This window comes from Lynx canadensis, chromosome E1, assembly GCF_007474595.2.
Source record: "Lynx canadensis isolate LIC74 chromosome E1, mLynCan4.pri.v2, whole genome shotgun sequence".
In the NCBI taxonomy this organism is placed as follows: domain Eukaryota; kingdom Metazoa; phylum Chordata; class Mammalia; order Carnivora; family Felidae; genus Lynx; species Lynx canadensis.
The window spans coordinates 44,726,341-44,749,656 of NC_044316.2; positions in this window are offsets into that span (position 1 = coordinate 44,726,341).

Genomic DNA, 23,316 nt, shown 5'->3' on the forward strand with positions numbered 1-23,316 from the left:
TTCTTCTTTGGTTTGAGCAGTTTCAGGTTGCAGCTGGGATATTTGTGAGCGAGATAAAGTAGGAGAGCTATGTACAAATCCACCTTTAATGCCAGGGAAGGGAAAAACCAACCCTGCAAAACCGTGCATATGATTTGTCAGTTATGACAAAAGGATCCTTTTGTACACGTGTGTCTTCTGATGGCTACTGGATATTTAAGAAATCAGTAGGAAATTGTGTCCGCGTCCTTAGTCCCTGTTCCATTTTAACCCTTTATTGACTGACTCTAATGAATCTTCATTATCTTCATCCTCTTCATCCATATGCTCCTTCATCCTCTTCTTGGGACAAAGGAGGGACCAACCAGGCGGTCTTGAAGGTTTTAAAGTAGTTGTGGCTGTTCCTACAGCGGAAGTGCCAGATGCTTCCAGGGCACCACAAAGCCATGTGGCCTGGCCACCTTCTTGTCTAGCCCTAGGTGAGGCCAGATCATCGTCTAGTTCTAGTGGCCAGGTTGTCTTGGATATCGTGGAAATTTCTACTCGCCTGGGCTTTGGTATCCAGGTTACTGACCTAGTTCCCATGCTTCCACATCCAGTTTTAGATGGATTCTCTTCCATACTTAGCCAAGTTTCTCCAACCATCAGGGTTCAACTCTCTGAGCTGGCCTTACTTAATGCTTTTCTCCCTCATGATCCACTCCTTCCTTTATCCAGGGATTTTATCACCTGCCTGGACTCACCCCACCTAGTTTCCTGCCACATCCCCTCCCCTGCCTCTTTCCTGCCACGTCCTCTCCCCTGCCTCTTTCCTGCCACTTTGCTGCTGTCCCGGGTAGATGTCCTTACTCTCTTGTAGGAGCATAAACTACACAGGTACTTGGAGAGGCCAAGCCTTTATTCCAGCGATGATGGCACTACCCAATAATTTATTTGTACAGCTCTGGTCTTAAAGCATGTATCACGTTATTCTGAATATCTTCAGTGACTCTACTTCAGGGGTTGACTTTTTTCAAATGGCCAGACATTATTCAGGGTCATGCACAGTAATGAAGACTGTGATCAGACGCAACACCGTTATTTGTGTCACTAAAGTAATCAGATTGATTTTCTTTCGCAGTTTGTAACCTGGGCTCCAAAAGAAATCCCACTCGACTGTAGGTGTGAGGGCAGGGGCTGTGTGTGCTCCACTCATCACTTTATGCTCAGCTTGGAAAATCGTAGGCGCTTAATAAATAACGTTGAGTGAATGAGTAGGAGGACTTCCAAGAATGTCTAGAGCAGAAGCTTCAGCATTGGAACAAGCAGGTGACCTCTTAAGGTGACAGTCCTTAGAGGACCCCACTGGCTTAGCGCAGAAATCCTGATATGCCTGGTTTCTCTCCTTTATGCTCACATGGAAATAAACTGCCGACAAGTTGCAAGCCCAGCGAGTTAGTAACAATTAAATCAGGAATGTAAACCTTGGGATCATCTACATGTTGAAGCCATGTGTGCAGACATTGTTTCCAAGTGAACTGCCGTAGAGGCTGATGGTCAGTACCATGTGCCTTGAGTCTTTCCATTGTAAATCATTATTCCCAGAAATTTTTTAAAAAATGTTTTCAAGTACAGCTCAGTGCTTTAGATAGATTTGTTTTTCGCTTCATGTGGTAGACTCACATCTGGACATTAGTGAGATATATTTCATCTAAAAATAGCATTTATCCAATTTACTGTCACTTGAGGAGAGAAATCTTTTCTTTTTTTCTTTGAGGCAGACTCCACTTCTTATTCTCTGCAGTCTTTCATGGCTCGCTGCCATTTAATATGAAAAAAAAAAAAGGTATCAGGTTGTGTGTGTGTGTGTGTGTGTGTGTGTGTGTTAGAACGTGTGTGTGGAAAGGAAGCACAATGAAATAATTATTTTATAGCCTGCAAAAATATGACAACTACCTTTTCATTCTTGTTCTTGTTTAAAGTTGTCACTGATCTTGGTGGTTATGTTGTTAAGCCCTAAACTCAGCCCTGGTATGAACTCCATCAGACTTTCCTGAGTCATTACTTCAGAGCCACAGCACATGAGTTTGGGGATTCTTACCTGTTTTCTTTCAGACTGTCTTCTCGTTACTCTGCTTGATTGTGTCTTCTCAACAATCTGTGGTTTGGGGTTTGGAAACAAAGGAGCGGAGAGATGAGAAAGGAGTCCACAGTAAGAGGTAAGCAGTGTTGTTAAAGCGCCAGGCTCGTGGAACCCTGTGGGGCAGTCTGCACACATTTAAGCCAGAAACTAGAATTAAATCTGACTAAAGAAAAATCAGTATGCTGCTGCTGCTTCCTAAGGCACTGACGTTAAGTAAGTCAGAGTCGGCTCTGGAAGGGACTGGTTGTAAATGAGGAGGCACGTACTAGTCCATCCCAACTTTACATTTGTCAAGGTCCTTCGTAGTTCTGGAAAGATTTATCTTTGGGTACAGGACTCAAATGCTTGTCCTGTCTCCCTGAAGAGAACTCTGGCTTTTGCCTCTTTTCTCTGAAGGCACATCTCTCTCCTCAACCGTCCACTTGCCAATGGGATCATTACCATTGGGATGGGCATGGTTTCGTTTCTTTTCTTTTCTTCTTCACACCTTCCAATCAGAACTAATAGTCTGACCTGTAATTGTTAAAATGTGTTAAAGTGGCTTCCCTGGCCTTTGGTACAGCTTGTGCTCGGCATTCCTTTCCATGCTGTGGGTAGGGGTTTGCCTGAGTTCATCCCCAGCCTCTGCCCTTCTCATTTGACCTCCCATAGGGGTGCATGGAATGTAAAATGACAGAGAGATGCTAGGGCTACCGCCTGACCTACGGAATTAAGCAACACTGGCTGAGCTGTATGGTCATTCAATCCAGGCCCTTGGTCTCATCAGTATCCTGTTTAAGCAAGTCTGCTAATAGCCCACATGTCCATCCAGATGAGTTTAAACACATCTGCTCAGAGGATTTTCTTCCAATCCGTCAACACAGGGGCCTTCCAATTCCTAAGCATGTTCAGTCTGTACAAACTTTTGCAACATCAACCCTGAGATTGGACCTATTGAACCATTTTCAAATCATGAAGTATTTTTATAGATTTTTTTTCCTCTGGGTATGTCTCAGCATAAATGAAACAACAGACACTTTAAGAGGGGATTTTCATTTGAGTGCAGTTATTCGCAACCTCCATTTCTCAACTATAAAAATTGAACAGATATGTAGGTATCATGGGTGGAATGAAATTAATTTTTACCACCCACAACAGTTCATTAGTGAAATAAGGAAAGTATTTAATGGATCTGTGCTTGGTGTGCCTAAAATTATTTCACCGTAACAAAAGGTCTTGAAAGACTAAGAAAAGGTCTGATGACAATTAAGTTGCCTATCTGAACGGTATTACTGTATGAAAGAAAAACAGTGTTAAAAATAGCTCATTGTAGAACTGAAAGAGATGGAGAAATTCATAAAGGAAGCACAAAGATGTTGCAAATGGAATGAAAATCTTTTTAAATTTTTTTTTAACGTTTATTTATTTTTGAGACAGAGAGAGACAGAGCATGAACGGGGGAGGGTCAGAGAGAGGGAGACACAGAATCCGAAGCAGGCTCCAGGCTCCCAGCTGTCAGCACAGAGCCCGACGCGGGGCTCGAACTCACGGACCGCGAGATCGTGACCTGAGCCGAAGTCGGCCGCTCAACTGACTGAGCCACCCAGGCGCCCCTGAAAATCTTTTTAAAAATACAAATGTCCCTTGCTTGCACAGAGTCCCGGTTTTGCACAATTTTTCATGCTTCCATTTCATTCTTGTGGAGGTGCAGCTTGCTTTGGTTAGTTGCCTAAGCAAGCTCTATTTCTCTGCTCTACAAGGTAAACCAGAGCGCCCGGGTGGCTCTTGAGCGTCTGACTCTTGATTTTGGCTCAGGTCATGATCTCGGGGTTCGTGGTTTCAAGCCCCACCTCAGGGCTGACAGCAGACTGACAGCAATTCCTGCTTGTAATTCTCTCTCTCCTTCTCTCTGCCCCTCCCCCACTCATGCCCATGAGCACACTCTCTCAAAATAATCTTAAAAAAAAAAAAAAAAAGGTAAATGTTCATTCCTCCCAAATGTACATCTTTGAGACCTACTAATTAAGAATTTGACACTATTGGGGCACCTGGGTGACTCTCTCAGTTGAGCTTCTGGCTCTTGATTTTGGCTCAGGTCATGATCTCATGGTTATTTATAGGATGGAGCCTGGTGTTCGGCTCCATGCTGAGCATGGAACCTGCTTGGGATTCTCTCTCTCTCCCTCTCTCTCTGCCCCTCCCTTCCCCCCAAAAAAAAAAAAAAAAAGAATTTGACACTATGAAAAAAGGCCACCAGGACAGAGAGACAGGAGAGAATATTTAACAAACAAACTTTGCCCAGTCCTTTAAGAGTGCCGCCTTTATGACATCAGAGGGAGAGGGCATTTTAGCAGCCTCTAGTCCAGACCCTCTTTTATAGACCAAGACCATGGAGCAGGGAGAGGGAAAGCGATTTGCTCAAGGGCACAGAACCAGCGGGTGGCCAAAGAAGAGGTGCAGCCTGGTGCGTTCCCTCACTACAGCTCCTGGACACCCATGATCACTTGTTTACCTGATAAAGGCTTTCAGGACTTCAGCACGAATACATTTTCACAGAGATTCGCCTTTATTAACGCCTTTAATTGAAAGAAATAAAATCCCTTTAAAATGTCCTCTAATGCAGACTTTGCAGAGGTAACACCTGAGCACTGTGCCCTCTGCTCTACATCCTGAGCCCAGGGCTCGTTTGCTTTGAAGATGTTTTCCTACAGACGTTGTTGCAAGCCCAAAGGTAACCAGCAGCCTTTGGTTTCTTAGGTCAAAGAATGGTGACCCTTCTCAAAATGAGGAGGTTCTGGAATCCTCACGGTCCCATGAGACCTGTTTGTCTGCCTCTCCTCTGGTTCTCTTGACTCTGAAAGGCAAAAGCAAGGAATAAAGCCCAAATTTTTTTTTTCATTACCTGGTAATGGTGTGCTAAAACAACTGTTTTACTTTTCCGGCTGTCCAGCTGCTTTTCTACTGTCTGAACTTAAAAAAGAAAATTAAAAAAAAATGTTTTTTTTAACATTTATCCATTTTCAACAGAGACAGAGTACAAGCAGGGAGGGGCAGAGAGAGCGAGACACAGAATCTGAAGCAGGCTCCAGGCTCTGAGCTGTCAGCACAGAGCCCCACATAGGTACAGCGAGATCATGACCCGAGCTGAAGTCGGATGCTTAACCGACTGAGCCACCCAGGCACCTGTAAAAAAAAAATTTTTTTTTTAATGATAAAGAGTTGTGTTGTGAAAGGTCAAGAGAAAGGCGGCTATGAAATCTGGATTCAGTGTGGGTCCTGCGTTCAGTGCTTAACTCTGTGCTTGGCATTTGGTATGTGGAAGGAGGGATAAAAAGCAAAATAAACAATAAAGCAGACCAGAGGGTCCCCCTTCTCAAAGAATTTTTAGGCTGTAGGAAACAAAACAAACAACAGAAACAATGAGAAAGTATAGGTGGCTTACTGATAATACAGTAACTGTGTGGCTGTCACCAGGGAACTTTGTAAAGTGGACCACATTTCATCCCTTCTTTCCTCATCAGGCAGCTCACCCAGATGTAAAGAAGGGCTGGAACCAGGGCGAGGCCAGCAAGGCGCTTACCCTGCGTGTACAGTTTCAGGGGGCACCAAAAATTAAATATTAATTAATTAAAATATTAATCAAGAATATTTTAAAAATCCAAATTAATGCAAAAAATCAATGATGAACAAGATATCAACATTTTAAATAAAGAGAAGACCAGTATTAATGATTTTTCTTTCCTCTGTTGCTTTAGGCTCTAATGTGACTCAGCATGGCATTTGAGTTAATATCCAGGAATCAGAATAAGAAAGTGTGTGTATGTGTGTGTGTGTGTGTGCGTGAGACAGAGACAGACTGATGAATGACAAAGCTGGAAGAAATCTTAATCCCAAAAGGTTAGTCCAGTCAGCTTTACAGGTGAGGAAACTGAGAAGTTTAATGATTTATCTCAAACCAATCATATATATCTTCAAAGATACTAAAGCCTAGGGCTCTTGACCACCCGTCTTGTGGATACTTGCACAGTGGTGGCTTCCAAGGCAGGGGAAACACCTCCCCCAAAAGGAGGCAAGCTCAATAAATTTGTTAAATTAGGGTATTTTTATTGGCCACAGACCTAGAGACAGAGTTTTTGTTTATTATTTTTAGAGAGAGAGCACAAGCTGGGAAGAGGGGCAGAGGGGAGAGAGAAAGAGGATCTCAAGCAGGCTCCACACTCAGTGCAGAGCCTGATACAAGGCTCGATCCCATGGCCCTGGGATCATGACCACAGCCAAAATCCAGAATCAGATGCTCAACTGACTGAGACACCAGGGCCCCAGAGTTAGAGCTTTTCAAATAGAGGTTCAGGGGTGCCTGGGTGGCTCAGTAGGTTAAGCGTCCAACTTTGGCTCAGGTCAGGATCTCAGGGTTCGTGGGTTCAAGCCCTGCGTTGGGCCCTGTGCTGACAGCTCAGAGCCTGGAGTCTGCTTTGGATTCTGTGTCTCCCTCTCCCTCTGCCCCTCCCCTGCTCATCCTTGGTCTCTCTCTCTCAAAAATAAATAAACATTAAAAAAGTTTTTTTAATAAAGTGAAAATAAAGTAAAATAATTAGAGGTTCAGAGCACACGCCTAGTCTGTTCGGATGCTGTACCTGTAAAGATTCCTGAAAAATAAAGCATGGCCTGGAGACCCAGCCACTGCCTCTTTTTGGATGCCAGTGCTTCCAGAGAGTTGAGGAATTATTGAGGAGCTGGGGGTAGTAGTTTCAGGCCCAACTGACACACCTAATGCCCTTGCTAGGAGACCTGCCTGGCTTTAGCCATTGGTGCAAATACTGTTTTTTTTTTTTTTTTTTTTTTTTTTTTTATGAAATTTATTGACAAATTGGTTTCCATACAACACCCAGTGCTCATCCCAAAAGGTGCCCTCCTCAATACCCATCACCCACCCTCCCCTGTGCAAATACTGTCTTGCTTTGTGCCCTGGCCTTGTTCTTTGGTTGTGCTCACCGGTGACTCTCCCGACATGGCTTTTCCTCCCATGGCAGTGGTTTGAGCTAAGGTTTGCATTTTGTGCTTTGGTTCTGATTCAGCCAAAGGGAGCCTTTTCAGGGACACAGGCCAGTTCACTGGAGTTTGACAACAGGGTTTGGGGCCAAAGCGCCAGCAGAAGTAAGTGTTCCTTTGCCCTCAGTGAGTGTAGACTCCCTTGTGACCTTGCAGGAAGGAGTATAGGTGGAGGAAAGGAAGGTTTGGGTGTTGCAGGTCCCTGGTCCAATTCGTAACAGTCCTATATTTCTCAGTCTACAAATAATCTAGCAACATCCCATGTTGACAAGACTTAGAAATGTACTCTAGGTATGTGATGATTGTGAAAATCTCTGTTCCTTCTTGCTCCTTCCCCATCCAAATCTAGGGGGACAAAGCCTGCCTTGTGTTCACATGAGGGTTCTGAACACAGCAAGAGTTCTGAATAAGGCAAAGGACAGCTACCGCCTGCAGTTCCAGATCTAGCTCTTTGTCCCCCCACGGATTTGCCTAAGCTGTAGGTCCCATGGATCCTGGGGAACAGGTCTGAGACGATAAGTTATAGTTAAATTGATCAATCTGTATCAGGTTACTTGGGACTTTTCTGTTTTTAACAGTGAACTCCCAAGTCCCAGGAAATAGTTACAACGGGCCAGCCTGGCTCTAGTGACCAGCAGCCAGTAGTCATTAAGCTACACAGGGATTTCTAGTCATTATTGGAGGTGGAGCATTTGACTTTTTCTTAAGAATAGGAGGGAAGCCCAAGTGTGTAAAGGGGTAGATGAACTTGCTTTTCAAGTTTGGGCATAGGAACTCTGGTAAAACCTGTCCTTCAGCCTCTGATAAGAATCAGATGCTTTTGGCCAGGGTCTGTGCTGAAGGCCGCCCTTCCAAAGCAGTAGAGTTGACTACTACCCCCATGGCAGTTAGGCTGTGGGCCAGAGGTGTCTAGAAAATCCTGGGCATTGGATTCCTACAACCATTAGAATCAGGGCAGAGGGAATAAAGGCAGGAACTACTGTATCCAACGTCCAGGGACAGGGTGGCCAGGATGATACTTTGTGGTTGGCCTTACAAGACACTGTGCCTTCACAGTCACGGAACCCATCTTGTCCTCGGTGCTCAGGCTGTCTCCAGAGACGGGCTGGTGGAGATACGTAAGTCAACATGAATAATATGGAGCAGCCTCTCACCTGGATTTTGAGAGGCAATTGTGGACAGGAAGGCAAGAGAGAGAATGAGGGTTGGCAAACCCCTCAGAGTTCTCTTCTCTGATGTGTGCATGTGTGCATGCACGCACATACTCCAGTCTGATCAGAGCATAAAGAATCCTGAGAGAAATCAGAAATGTGAAGTCCCAAATGAAGCCAGAAATGAGAGCCCAGTAAGTGAGTAGCAAAAGGGATCCAGTTACCCCACAGCTCAGGCAAATTTTCAGTGTGCAGGGTCTCCCTGAGAGAGGTGCATTGCATCAGTTGACTCAGATTATCTTAAAGGCTGTACTTAGCCTCCAGTGATAACTCCCGTCATACTGGAATAAACAAATGCTATAGAGGTTCCAGAGAGACCACATGCTATGGAAGATCTGCCAAGACTGGTTATGCAATGAATAGGATGAAGAGAGGGGTAGGTTTTAGACAGAGACTGGGGAGACGTATGAGAGATTGAGGGGTGGTCAAAGGCTCCAGTCTCAGAGCTGGGAATGCTTAAAGAAGAGCCTGCATTGAAGCTGACAATGATCTTTATTGCCTTGATTGCCTTACAGTTACTGGTATATATGTCTAATTGTGTCTAATTCTCCTTCCACTCCCCATCTCCACTTTCACATTATAAGATTTATAAGATCCCTAAAGACAGGGCTATGCTTTGCTCATCTCTGTTCCCATATTAATGTTTAGCACAGTGCCTTTAACATGATAGATATCCGGGGTGCCTGGGTGGCTCAGTTGGTTGAGGCCAACTCTTGATATTGGCTCAGATCATGATCCCAGGGTTGTGGGATCAAGCCCTGCATTGGGCTCTGTGATGAGCATGGAGCCTGCTTGAGGTTGTCTCGCTCTCGTGCGCCCTCTCTCTCCCCGCCCCCCTCCCCCCCCCCCCCCCCGCTCATTTGCACTCTCTTTCATAATAAATAAATAAACAAAAACCAAAAATACCCCATCATAGATATCCAGGAAACATTTCTGATAAAAATTGAAGTAGGATTTAAGCACGGATTTATTAAAGTTCAGGGCATATATTTTGGGACAAAGAATAGCCATCATATATGTAGAAATAAACTTAGTGAAGCAAACTGAAGTCCACTGTAACAAGAAACATCAGAGTAGCCTGAACTACAAGTACAAATTATTTCTATCGCACATGTAAGGCAAGTTATTAAAGCTTTAAAACTAATGTATAAAAAGTACATATGTGGGGGGGAGCGTGTGTGGCTGGCTCAGAAGGGGGTATGACTTTTGATCCAGGGATCATGAGTTCAGCCCCTCGCTGAGTGTAGAGATTAAATAAATACTTAAAAAAAAATACATGGACTTCGTCAAGTTCGTGCACATCATTTCCACTAATACAACTTTAACTCTTTAAAAATAGCTCATAAAATCAGAATGTAAATTAGAATGACCAGTTCCATGTGAATCACAAAGACCAATGCGGTAACTTGAAAGGGCTTTGGGTCTGCAGGCTGCCACTTCATCAGGGATCGCACCTCTTTAGCGCCAGTGAGCTGCTGACTGCTGGCCGAAGCATTTGTTGATGATGATGCTTCACTGCTCCATTCCGGCAATCTTTTTCTCTTCGGTGCCCCACCTTCTTTTCCTTTTTGCCTTCCTACCTCACAGAGGCTATCGTCTGCGTGCCCACTCCCTTCTAGGGGCATCTGCCTGCCTTCTGTTCACCATCTAGCTCTCCAGCAACAACTGCTGCTTGTTCCCACTCTTCCTGAGGCCTGATCGCTCAGATTTCTGCAGGGTCCATGAGATCTTACGGCCATCGCCCTCACGTGAGCTTGTCTGAGATTTCTGTTCTTGTACCCAAGAGTACCTCAGACCCCTTCCCTCTCCTTCCTCCATTGGAGATAGACCTGCCAGTCACCCCCTGATGAAGCTGAGCCTCTATGGTGTCACCCAGGACATACAAGGGATGACGCTCAACCTGGATGCTCTGAAGCATCAGAATATTTCAAAATGGGTAGATGGTTGAATTTTCTTTTTATTGAAGTGTTTTAGTATCTTGTGGACAAGGCTCTTGGGCTACATTTGAGGACCTTGCTGAGACCATCAAATGAATCTTGTTATGCAAACAAGGGGGATTCATGTTGGTATTGCCACTAAGCCCTGTCCCTGTGCTACATGGAGGTGGTCAGGGATTTCTGGTATTTTTTTTTTAAGAATGACATTTAAAATTGAGAAATAAAGTGAACTTTATCTCTGTAAAAGTATGGCTGTAGAACAGTAAACCGTTTTCTATCTCCAGAAGGGAACTGTGGCAAGAGAATAGAAGCTTTATAGGGAATGACTGGTATTATCAAAGGCTTTTCAAAATAGACTTGAAATGAATAGTTGTGTGCTGGTTTTATTACTACTTTGTGAGTTTACATTTTGTTTTTGTATGGTATTTTTCTCCCCACTACGAGATGGTTGCTAGGGCAGGAGCGCAAATAACCTTTATTGTGTTAAATTTGGGACTGAATACAATTATCTTATAATTTGGGTTCATAGTGCCATTCTTGACAAGTTATATTATGAGCTTTTTGAGGAAAATTGAGCCCACATGCTGTAAGCTGCTTCCTATTCAGTTGCCCTTCGAGTTAGGGTGTCTCTGCTCTCCCCTCCCCCATTCCTCTGCACTGGGGCAGCCTCAGGACCAGATGCTGCTGGAGGCAAAGCAGATGATTTTGGGTGCAAGCCCCACCGAGCTCTAGCACTGTGTCTTCTGACAAGACCCTTGTCCCCAAGTCAGCATGTTTTTCTGGAGGACTCCACGGACGTAAGTCTCAAGGGTGCTGCCCTTGGCTATCACTACAGGCATGCTGCATTTCTCCGCAGGAAAGTCGTGAGTAAACAAATTTTGTAATCAAGCCAATGTTCCTAGGAACTTCCAGGACTGTTTCAGAGATGCTTCATATCTCCATTTCTGATTGGTCTGCAGCACTTCTTACCATAGCATTTCTGGAAAGGTAGGTAACAAACTGTAAATAAGCTCTTAAATGTACCATGGGAGCATACACTTACGGAAATTATTCATTTTTGAGAGACAGAGACAAAGCACAAATGCGGGAGGGGCGGAAAGAGATGGAGACACAGAATCTGAAGGAGGCTCCAGGCTCTGAGCTGTCAGTATAGAGCCTGATGCAGGGCTCAAACCCACAAACCATGATATCATAACCTGAGCCAAAGTCAGATGCTCAACTGAGCCACCCAAGAGCCCCCAGAAATCCTTCTTTTGATCAACATTTTTCTCTGTTCCTTCTGATGGGCCTGGAAGAAGTTGGGGCTCCCCTAGCAGCAGGCCTGGCGATAAGGGTTTACATGCAAATGGTTTCCTAGGGAGGTAATGTCAGGAATCACCAGCAGAGGCTGGAAAGTAATAAAGGGAAGGAAGTCCATTCAAGATAGGACGGGGAAGGCACTACGGTGGGCAAGTGGTGCTCAGTCCTGTTGGGAACCTCTGGGTAGAAGGCACACCTCAGGTTTATACCACCTGGGGGTGAGGGAGCCTGGGGCTCTTCACACACTGGCTCCAGTGTCGTTTGAAGGCTGCATTCAGGGAAGGGGGTGTTAATTTCCCAGCCCTTCTACCCTCTACGTGGCAAGGCCTACCACAATCCAAGAAAGCTCTTGGATAGTAGGTGCTGGCAGTTGGAAGCCAAGTCATAGGTAAATGCCTGAAATGTGAATGGCTGTGGGCAGGACACCAACACATCTGCTACACTTAGCTTCTCAGAGCACATGTGCGATGAGGGTAGGGCTCTCCATTGCTCCTGAAAGTCACTAAAATAACTACTCCTTACTGGTGTCTTCTAAGGTGAATTTTCTACAAATCAGAAAAGGTTTTTAGGGTGCCTGGCTGGCTCAGTTGGTGGAGCATGGGACTCTGGATCTTGGTGTCGTGAGTTCAAGCCCCATGTTGGGTGTAGAGTTTTTGTTTTTAGAGACTCATTAGGAAATTAAAGTATACCCCTCAAAATATCTTTATTGTGCAGAAAGTCTAGGAAATGTGGCCTGTGGCCACACCCAATAGATTAATATCAAGCCCTTTCAAAATGCTCCCATCCATCGTTTTTAGTGGATGGAGGGTATAGAAGAAAATAAATACAGCCTTTACTCTAAGATGATCTTTGATCCACCATTAGTGGATTTCCAGGGTTAGCATATGCTTACTGCTTAGATGATTTTCAAAAGTGCTCTCCTATCCTGGGTACCTTGGGGACCCTGGTGTGGGAGGCAAACTATAACTTGCCCAGATGGGCAGGGTCCAAAAGGAGGTATGTGGCACTATACTTTATTTAGGGACCAGCTCCAAACACTGACAACTGGAAAAGTGTGATTAAACCCATGCATCCTAATTCCCATTACATAGTCTTGGTGACCCTGAAACCTCAAGTCCTATTGCTCTCTTTATCCGTAATGTCACTTTGGCAGGTGCCCCAGTTGGTCTCTTGAGAGTTGATAAGTCTAAGTTCCTCATATAGCATCAGAGAGAGACCTTGGCATGAGCTCAATGAATTGAGCTCGTGGAGTCTGTATTGCACACACATGCCACTGACGAGTGGAGCTGAGCTTCCCTTGAGAAGCATATTGATGGATTGGCATCTTGGCAAAATGGAATCCAGAACACTTCTATATCAAGTCCGCCTAAGTGGCGGCCTGTATCAGATCCGTTGACCATTTCCACTTGGACTCCTAACTCTAGTCTCTAATATGTAATTCGTGAGGTTTCAGAGTTAGGAAAGACTTTAAAGATCATTTAGCCAACCTGTCTGCTTAACTGATAAGGATACTGCATTCCAGTCTAGTTAAGTAATTTGCCCAGAGTCAAACAGCTAGTGAAGAGCTGGGCCTAAGAGGGAGAGGCCGTCTTGTCCCTCTTTGCTGTGAAGCTATTAAGGCAAAATTTCTCAGTGGATTCAGAAGAAGTAAATGTTTGGTTCCACACATTTTGTTGAATGCTCACTCAAGACAGCTCAAGGCACAGTGGGAGATTTGAAGAATGAGACATGGTGTCCTCATGGCCCTTAGTAATGCAGGTGTAGAGAAATACAGTATAGAACAGTTTTTTGTGTGCTTATTTTTATTTTTGAGAGAAAACGAACATGTGTGAGCTGGGGAGAGGCAGAAAGAGAAGACAACAGAGAATCCCAAGCAGGCTCTGCACTGTCAGCAAAGAGCCTGAAGCGAGGCTTGAACTCACGAACTGAAGAGTCAGACGCTTAACCGACTTGGCCACTCCGGCACCCGGTAGCAGAACAGTTTTAATATGTGAGTACACATCATAGATTGAGGCACTCGCCTTGCACCTCAGGTTTGATGAGGCTACTGTTACCGGCAAGGAATCCAGGCTTCCAAATCTGTGCTGGGACATGGGGCTCCAGGGGCATGGCAGAAGAGACAGGAGAGGACATTCATGTACAGGTAAGAGAGTAAACTCCCCAGTCCTCAGCCTCCCTTGACCAAGATGACCAAGTCTGAGGCTACCCACCTGCAGCCACTTTCCAACTCTACAGCCTTGGGCAGGTACTTCATCCTAAAGTTCAGTTTCCCCATTTCTGAAATGCTATAAATAACAGCATCTACAGTGTTGGCTGGTAAGAAGACTAAGTGAGGTAATGCATGTCAAGTTCTTAGCACTCAATAAATATTATCGTCAATGTTATTTTCCCCCGTTGCTACCGCTGCCAGTGTCCCATAACACCCCCCCCCTTTCTCTATCTCTTCTGTACAGTTTTCCCACCCTTACTTTTCCTCCCCTGCTCTCTTGCACTGTTTGCTGAAGCCTTTGGCTTCCCAGCTCTCTTTCCCTCCTGTTTCTGCTCTCCACTCTCGGTCTTTATTCCTTTCGACTCATCCAATTCACTCTCCATCCTGCTTTCTTATAATTTATGTCCTTCATTTCAACTCCCCTCTTCTACCACCTGCCTGTACCCATACCACCAGGTTCTCTTTCCCTTCTCTGCTGTTGGTCTCCCATCCCCCCTTCAAGCCCCCTAGCTGCCCCTTCTAGACACCTTTGCTCTGCCCTCCTGTGTGTTCCATGCCTAACTGGGAGCCCAGTCTCCACCCCTCGTCTCTCCCACTCCCAGTTTGGGTCCAGGAAGCATACTTGATCATTGTGGTAGCCTGTGAGATGGCCACCCATGGTCCCCACTTCCTGGCACCCATACTGTCATGGAATCCTCTCCTTTCAGTATGTGCTGGACCTAGTAACTTGATTCTAATGAATAGGATGGGAATGATGGGATAGCACTTCTGAGCTTAGGTTAACTGGCAGCTCAGCCCGTTGAGTGTCTGATTTCAGCTCAGGTCATCATCTCGTGGCTCATGAGTTTGAGCCCCACATTGGGCTTGCTGTGTTAGCCTGTCAGTGAAGACCCATTTCAGATCCTCTGTCCTCCATCTCTCTGCCCCTCCCCTGCCTGTGCTCTTCCCAAAGTTGAAAAATTAAAATAAAGACTGCTGCTTCCATCATAGGTGTCTTAGGTGTTCTTTGGCTTGCAGAAAGCCGGCTGCTATGCCGTAAACTGCTCTTATGGAGAAGCCCACGTACCAAGGAACTGAAGTCTCCGGCCGGTGAGAAGTCTCTGCCAACAACCAGGTGAGTGATCTACCCCATTTGAGCCTCAAGATGACTGCAGTCCCTCTACCACCTTGATGTAGTCTGTGAAGGATCCCTGAAATCTGAGGCACCCAGCTGAGATGCTCTGGATTCCAACCCATGGAAACTGTAAGATACTCAATGTTTACTCTAAAATTTAGCAGCTTAAAACAGCAATTTGTTATGCATCAGTATTAAAAATGCAGAGTTGTGCTTCATAGATCACCCTTCAGCTATGACCTCGAGCAAATCACTGCTGTTCTTTGGGTCCGTCTCCTCCTCTATGAGATGGCGATTAGAGGCCAGTGCCCCAAGTCTCTCATCCATGAGGAAGTGGTCGGTGATGCTACAGGGCCTATCTCTTCTTCTGTTTAGCATAGGAAGCCCCGTTAAACCTGCACATCTTTGTATTTTAAGCTCTATGTCTTTATATTTGCCTCACATTTTTCACTCCTATTATCTGAAGTCTGTTTCTAATTTCTGACAGAACTGCAGTGGCCTATTGTGTGCCGTGCTCCGCATGACATGCCAATTTAATTTTGGAGTCACGGCTATTGTCTTTTTCCCTGCTAATCTCTCTTGTTTTCCAAAATTCCAATAGAAAGTGTGAACATAGAGAGTTGCCCTTGTGCCTGATCTTGGCGTTGTGTGGCCCCCAAACAGGGGTGGATGATAGACAGACAGACAGCCTGTCTGCCACCCGAGGCATCTTTTCTTGCTTAAAAATTTGCTTTCCAGATTGCAGACTCCCTTCCAACTCGAGCAAAGACTGGAACATATTAAATAAGAGCAGAGCTGAAATTGGATGGAATGTCTCAGCCACTTAGATTCAGACCTCTCTTTCAGAGGAACACGTGGAGAAGCAGGGGATGGGACGTGCCTACATGGATAACGTAGGGGAAGAAGGCTTCCATACCTTTCTCATACCATTCAAGCCTTAAGCAGGGGCAACATTTTTTCTTAAGCAGGGCCTGTAACCCAGGATCCATCACTTATGTATGGTGTCCATGGCAACCAGGCAATGGTATGGGATCCCTTCTCACTGGGGAATTCCTTTTATGGCTCATTTCCGAAACCAGCATGGCCAGTACAGGAGTCTGCAGTTTGCCAGTTGCTTAGCAACCAGCTCCAATGCTCTAGTCACTAGGAAAAGCAGAGTTGTTTTTTTTTTTTTCTTTAAGTGTTTGTCGTCAGAATCATATGTTACATTCTCTCTACTTTGTCTCTTTAGAATAAAATAATTAGTGTGTGATAAGGATGCGGGAAAGGGCAACCGCTCCCTGTTGTTAATGCCTCCACTGCTCCTGGCGGGCTGTTGCAGGCAGGGAGAGGGAGGAAAATGTTAGCATGCTTTCGGCTGGTAATTAAGCAGCGCGAGCCATCTGCACATTGAAAGCTCTACATTTTTCACGTCTCGTGGGGGCATCAAGTAAGTAAAGGGCCAGCAATTTGTGCTGTTCCCTCCCCCCAACCAGAAAAGCCCGACCCCACCCACAGGTGTCATCTCTCCTTGGCTTACCCTGGGGGGGGGGGGAGGGTAAGGTGGGTGAGTGAGGTTTGTTGGGTTTTTGGTAGAAAAGGATACCCTATAGCTCTCTTGGACTTACAGTAGTGGTTTTCAACCAGGGGTGATCTCGGGCAACATTTGGTAAGGTCTGCAGACATTTTTGGTTGTCACAACTGGTGAGGGAGGGGAGAGGTTACTGATAGCTAGTGGAGGATACTGCTGGCTGGTGGTCTAGAGACCAGGGATGTTGCTAAACATTCTACAATGCGATGGACATCCCCCAACAACAAAGAAGTATCCTGCCCACATATCAATATGCTGAGGTTGGGAAACCCTGAGTTAGAGCAATCAGAATATCCATCTGTCTTGTGAAAAACCAGCACTACAGCTGACTAGGAAAAATGTTGACAAGGTAAAGGGTGGGACTGATCACAATCTGTTTGACATAATTCCAACCTGAATATCTGTATGGCACAGAACTCCTCCGCCCCTGCCAGCAGTGGACTTAGCAAAGGTGTAGAGCAGAGAGCCCTCTGTGGTTTGTGGTAATGGAGGCAACCTCTGAGGTTATAAGGAAATAGCACAGAGATGTAATGGCCTCTCCTTCCAGGGAGGCAAACTTTGGTGCCAAACAGATGTAGTTTTACATACTGGGTCTATTGCCTATGCACCATGGGCTCTTAGGCGTGTGACATAATCCGAGACCCAGTCTCAACTCCAAAATGGAAATTCACATGGGGTGCTGGGAGAATTACATGTCAAAACACTCAAAATGCCTGATCTGTTAGACTCCTCCATTCGCCATCTTGTCTCAGCCCCAGGATCCTAATGTCCCCCTCTCTCCAGCTGGGCACTTTGAACTGTAGAAGTCTATGAACAAATGTGCAAATCCTATGATGGCTGAGATAATTTTTTTCCAGCAATGAGCAAAGGACAAAACCAGCAGTTTTGGAATTTGAGGTGGTAAAATCTTAGGCTAAATTTAAACATGAAGGCCAGAAAAGAAATGTGTGAGAGGAGAGGCAGTAGGGTCATTAGGAGTGTGTCTAAGCCTCAACTCTCAGCTCCTCCAGTTACTGGGTATGTGACCTTGAGTCGTTATTCAACTTGAGTGGTTTCTCACCTATGAAATGGGGGTAATTATTATCTCCTGCAGTATAATGAGGATTAAAGATAATGTATATAAAAGTGCTGACCATGATGCCTAATATTAGGTAGGCACCTGATAAAGAGGACAATACTTTAAAAAAGTAAGATTGGAATGTGTGGTCCAACGCAGGATCTTTTCCACCGATGCTGAGGGTGAGGATAGGGCTGTATTTAGGAAGACACACTTGGCCTCTCTATTATCTACAACAATCACCTTTCCCTCAACAACCCAGGATAGTTCCAGCAGCCACAACGTTATGTAAGCAGCTTTGAAGCTATTTCTATTTTCAGCCTATGCCACCTCTTGGGGGGTAAGGAGTTCCATACATTTAGTAACCTTTTTTTACTTCCTTGACCCTATCTCAGAATACTTCTCCTTCTAATAAGTGGGTTTTGGTCTACGTTCACATTATCCGTGCCTTTCAGAATTTTCTAGACTGGAGCATTTCCCCTGTCAGCCTCCAGCCTCCACCCTGGTTTCAAACTGAAGCTCCTGCAGCCCCCTGACTTAAAATGCCTTGCAAACTCCATTATTCCTTTCTTGAAATGCATCCACTCGAACGGCACATTCTTTATAAAGGTAAGGTAATATCTCTGTATTTTTGTTCATTATTTTTCCTAACAGTTTCCAAAAATTGGTAGGCCTTTTGGGGCCACAGTCTTTGCTGCCCACTCTTACAATGAATCCCAAGTCCTTTTGTGGGGTCACAACAGTTGATTTATAGTGGCAGCATCTCATCTTCTATAGTTTTACTTGCCTGGCAGGTCAATGCTCTTATTCCCGGCAAAGTTTTGGCCACTCACCCAGGCTGGTTTAATCTCACCACAGTTGGCTTCTTGTTGAGTGCCTAACGGAACCCTGCAGATCTCTAAACACTTAGAGATTTCACACCCCCTTCTAGGACATTGTATGATCCCATCTGATTTTGCCCAATCAACAGAAGCTTCTTGGGAGTGCAGCTCTAAACACATCACTGCTAAGATTCTCCTCCTCCACCTGAGATAATTAAATGATGTGAAATTTAGAAGACTCTTGTTCATCCCTCCCAAGGGGAATTATGGAATCTCACCTGGATGCCACCATAACTGGGAAGGGTAGCAGAAGGGTATTTACTGGGCATGCATCAGCCCAGCCCCCCAGAATGTAGCACACAGGTGTCTTGTTTCTGATCAAGCAGCTAGAGCCGCAGGTACCCCAGAACAGGGAGCAGCTGGAGATGGGACATCTCCAGGTTTACCAGAAGGACCAGAAGTGCTCAAAGTATGTAGAGGTCAGGGCAGCAGTAAAGAAAGAATACAGGCAGGCTGGGGAAGGGTCAAGGGGCATCAGGCAGCACATCTGGGGTCCGGGCTGACAGACAGGAGATTCCAAACATGAAACCATTAGAGACCTGAAACAAGGCAAAATCCTTTCAGGGCAAGAACAGAGCTCCAGGAATGAGAGCAACTGGGTCTGGCTGCAAGGAAGGCAAAGGGTCAGCTGCTGAAGGCAGCTCCTTGTAACAGTAAAGCAACAGGGAAATCAGGGAGGGAGGGAGGGGATTGAGGCTGCTTTGGGGACAAATAATTGTCTCCCTATTTGTGCAACGACAATATAGGTTTCTAGAAGATCAGTCAGTTGGTCTATTGGCAGGTAATGTTGATTACTACTTTCATAGAGTTCCTGCGGATGCTAATCTCATGTGGTGCTCCAAGAAAGACAAGTTTATGATCACTAAGTTTGGGATTTTTGCAAACTACAAGCCTGTCTGGGAAATTCACAGTGTACATTAGCCTTTTAAAAGCTCTAAAAACCCCTGCATAGAAATTTGTTTGTTTTAATTCAGTGTTTCTCCCACATAGTTCACAGCAGGATTCTTTTGTTACGTGAAAAGTATGAATATCCTGTGGACACACCTTGAGAGACATTGTTCTAGAACATTCCTAATCTGGTGTTCCCAGGCCCTTTACAACCTGGGCCTGCCCTTGTTTCCCAACTTGACCTTCCTTTATTTTCCTACCTTCCAGCTGCACTGAACTCTTCCCATGTACAGGCCACTGTTTCACATTTCCTTCTTCATTACGGCAGGTGATTCATCATCTGCCCAAAAATGGGAAAAAAAATATGAGCCTTCCTCATTTCACTCCTGCTCCCCATTTCTATGTATTAAGGCCTACCTCAGAAGGGACACTTGATCCATCTCTGCCCCAGCCTTCCTGTTACTATAAACAATCCCTTCTCTTCTCTGATGCCTTATGTCACACTATCTATTACTTTTAGAGCACTTAGCACTTTAAATTTATGTATGACCACTTATGCTTTTCTTTTTAGAACACAGAATCCATATCTGATTCTTTTTCGTGTCTCCACCCCAGAATACAGCACATTTGTAGGACTATTATGGGGTGCAGTTAAAACAAATTTCTCAGCAGGCCAGAGATGGCAAAAATCTGGCTCATCTGCTGCCAAGCCACACTCACCTGTGGCAAAAAGACCCATCAATCACCATATGAGTTCCCCTGGGGCCCAGATAGTCTCCTAGAATGCTTCTCAACAGTCATAATCACTGGGTTAGGGCTAGCATGGCAGAGAAAATCTAATTGTCATCCCTGAATTGGGCTTTTCCATGAAGTGAAAAGAGAATCTAGCAAGCCAAATATGGGAGCCATTTAATACTTCAGATCAGGAACTGTCCATAACAGAAAAGAGCAATTAGCAAAACTATTCATTATACTTTCATGTTCATGTCTAGTCTCACGGCTAATTATTTGTATAATTAACATGTTACCAAATGCAAATAATTGATGAGCCTGATTTCTTGGAATGAAACACGAGTCTTGTGAAGTGTAAATAGCTGTGAATTATCAACAGCTTTCCTTTACTTAGGCTTTCTAATAGGGCAATGCCGGTAAATTAAAGAAACAATGTAAGTGTAATTCTCATTTATGTTAAAACAAACTGACAAAGACAATACAATGTGTTTAAATGCATAGAAAAAAGACACGCTTTAAGTCTCTACCACCTTCCAACTGGGTGACCTGGGCAAGTTACTTAATCTCGGCTTACTCATGTTAACTTGTAAGTCTTAGTTTCTGTAGTTAGTGAATGGGTGTCCTATGGAGCCCCTAGTTCACAGGGTTGTTGTGAGAATTAGAGGAGAGTTCGCTCATTTGTACAAAGCACATGGTAAATGTGAGCCATTGTTTTCATTATTACACTTACCTTGCTTAGATTTTTTTACATCGTGCCTAAGAAACACTGGAGGGAAAGGGACACAAAGGTCTCTGCTGTCACACCATCTATTTGTTCCTGAAAAAGCTCCCATAGTCTACAAAGTGGGCTGGTGTGGACAAAATAAGGTTGGGGCAGACCACTCAAAACCTATACAACTTTGTAACTAGAGGGCTAGCAAAACCTGTCAAAACTAATAAAATGTGAGCTCCGCTAAACCTCAACTTGCACAGTCATCTGCACATTGCGTCCTGACCTTGAACTGGGGGCTACTGGTGGTGCTTTTGAGATAAAAGTCCTGGAGGACAGGAGCACCTGGGTGGCTCAGTTGGTTAAGCATCCTACTCTTGATCTCAGCTCAGGTCTTAGAGTTGTGGATTTAAGCCCTGCACTAGGCATGAAGCCTACTTAAAACACACACACACACACACCTGGAAGACATTAATTTGTAATAGGGACCAGTTGAATCACAATTAGGCATTGGATTTAAGGAGTGGTGTTCACTAATCTATCCTGGTTGAAAGTTAGGAAATATCTTCCCAGCTTCATTTGTATCCTCATTTTCTCCAGAAAGCTTGCTATGAGGGTAACATGGGGATTCTTAAAATCAGTCAGTCCTTTTCTGCAGGTAAAGAGGGCAGCTCTATGTATTCTCAACTTTTCCTAAAGGCCTTCATAGAATGTTAAGTTTCCTCTTATTAAAGAGGCAGGTACTGTGGAAGGCTTACCTCTGGTTGCTTCAAACATTAAGAGGCTAGAAAAAAGTTACATAAGAACTAACATGACTTCATGTTATACCAATTCCCCAATTACCTATAGCATGTGAGGCCATTCACTTAAGGGACACATAGTGTAGCAAAAGAGCATGTATTGAATATCTCCTATCATTTGCTGTGGTAAGAGCTAAATATAAACCATGTGATTTAATCTGCACATTAACCTAATGTGGTATGTGTCCTTGTTCCTGAGACCCAGGGACATTAAATAACTTGCCTGAGATCACAAGTTTTGTTTTGTTTAGCAGAATACTTTTAAATTTTTTTTAAATATTTATTTTTGAGAGAGAGAGAGACCGCGCGCGAGCATGAGAAGGTGGGGGTGGGGACACAGAATCTGAAGCAGGCTCCAGGCTCTGAGCTGTCAGCACACAGCTGATGTGGGGCTCTAACTCATGGACTGTGAGATCATGACCTGAGCTGAAGTCAGATACTTAACCAACTGAGCCACCCAGGGGCCCCTGAGATCACAAATTTTTAAGTAGCAAAGCCAGGATTCTTAGCTAGAGTCCAAATGACACCAAAACTCATGCTCTTTGAGACCACAATACCCCGTTAAAAGTGGATGGAGGCAGGAAAGAAAAGACACCCCCCCCCCCCAACCTCCCACTGTTGACTGGAAATGAGGGCAGGCCTGATTCCTAACCACAAGCCACTAACATTTAATCTCATTTTTTAAAAAGTTTTTGTTTTTAAGTAATCTCTACACCCAACACAGGGCTCAAACTTACAACCCTGAGATCAAGAGTCACATGCTTCACCAACAGAGGTAGCTAGTTGCCCACATTTAATCTAATTTAATCATCACAACAACCTTGTTACTTAGGGATGCATTCCACTACTTTATAATGAGGAAAGTGAAGCTCAGAGGAGTTATAATTGGCTGATAGGGGAGCCAGGATTCAGACCTAGACCCGCTGTTTCCTAAACTGGGATCTTTCTCCCTAGTTCCTATTTATGTTCATGCCTTCATGTTTAAAGACACCATTTCTTGAACATCTTGGTCAATCTGCTAGTTTTCAAAAAGCTACAAGTTGGACACCCCCACTCCCCCATTTTCTTATGTGGCAAGTTTCAGTATATGAAACACACACACTCATACAACTGGCAATTCTTATGGGTGCAGCTTATCAAGCATGTTTCATAGCACAGCCATAAAGTAATAGGCTCTCATTTTGTCAGTGTTTTTGAATATTTTCTTTTTGCTATTTCTGTTCACTTTTAAACATCCCAAAAAATAATTCATCACCAGAAAAATACTACCTACTTAGGATCCAAAAGAAGGAATTTGTCATATCATTTATTGATTCTGTTAAAAATTAAGTAAAAAAATATATTAAGGTGACCATGCATTTGATTTTTACCAAATTATAAAATTTTATTGCCATAATACTGTTCCTCATGTGGAAATGTGTTCTCTACTGATCAACTAAACAAAATTAGATAAATGATGCATGAGCAAAGAGTTCAAAGAAATAAAAACCATCAAAACACCCCCAAATAGAAATTATAGAACTGGGGAAAACAAAACAAAACAATGACTGTACTGAAGAATTCAATAGAGAGCTTTAAAACTGGACTCAACCATGCAGAAGAAAGAATCAGTGACCTAGAACACAGAAAATGTGATACTATCCAGTCAGAGAGCAAAAAGAAAGTGAAAAAGAATGAAGAAACCTTACAGGACTTCTGGGATACAAAAGAAACAATATCCACATTATGGGAATGCCAGGAAAAGAAGAGAAAGGGACAGCAAGTAGTATATTTAAAGGAA